Below are 1,215 nucleotides of genomic sequence, written 5' to 3'. Positions count from 1 at the left end.
TATCTCCAATACATGCATTCCTAACATTCCTAAAGTGTAACTATTATGATTAAGTACAGTAAAGCATATGCCACCTTTCAGCTTACACGTCTAGCAGGACCCGGGAAAAATAATTAACACTTTTTGGTTTGTTGACAGATCCAGTAATCATTAATTATCCATTTCTACTGAAGTTATAGAAAAGGTGCGTCAGTCGGTAAGCTCACTATGTAACGGCAAAAATACAAAACAAAAAACAATGGAATATAGATAAAACTATTTATCGAAACAGTCTAATAAACTTCCACCATCAACACCGAAATTAAAGGAGAACTCTTTCAACTTTCATTAGCATCACAGGTTGCATGACAATGTAAATTTGCTCAACGAGCCCGGGTGCAAGTCTGGTAACTTTAAGGTGCGGCGCATGCTGGTTCTTGCAATGACTGTTGCAGTTTTTGACTATTTCGGGTTTAAACGACAGCTGGCTTAAAGTGGCAAGACCCAGAGCATGAACTCTTTCGTCCAACGAGGTGGATTATTAGTCTCGATCTAAAAACGTGATAATTATTTTGATAAAATGTATTAAACGGTTATTTTTTTTCTTGTAATCACGTTATACCTACTTGGATAATATCTAATAACCATAGATTTTAATACAACACAATCATTATCCTCACGACGCAGCCAATTCCAGTTCTATAATCTAAACTATCGAAGGGTTGTTTGAATTTTGTCATTTCAATTAACTTCACAATTAACTCTGGAGCGTTTAGTGATAATTATTGTTTTGTTTAAATTCATTTTTATGGATGTTGTGAAACGTACAGCTTTCAAAATGGAGGCCAATCACTCCTTTTTTTTTGCCGAGCCAAAAGTGCATTGGGGAGGCAGGTAATAAATGACTGCATACAACATGTCTGAATAACAACGATGGTTTTCGAATATGTATCACCATAAACTTGTCAATCAATATATAATTATCGATAAAAACTTGTCAATCAATATATAATTATCAATAAAAACTTGTCAATCAATAAATAATTATCAATATAAACTTGTCAATCGTTATATGATTAACATATCTTGCCAACCTGCCGTAAATCATGACCATTCTGTCAAAAATATCTTCTCTATAAAGAAAATGGTGTATAGTAACAGTGTAGTGTGGAAGATCTGACTCTATAAACTATTATTCTAAGCATAATTACTTTTTTTACGTTATCTTTGCTCATG

Source organism: Penaeus monodon, chromosome 29 (assembly GCF_015228065.2).
Source record: "Penaeus monodon isolate SGIC_2016 chromosome 29, NSTDA_Pmon_1, whole genome shotgun sequence".
Taxonomy (NCBI): Eukaryota; Metazoa; Arthropoda; class Malacostraca; order Decapoda; family Penaeidae; genus Penaeus; species Penaeus monodon.
Note: the sequence above shows the minus strand (reverse complement) of the source record.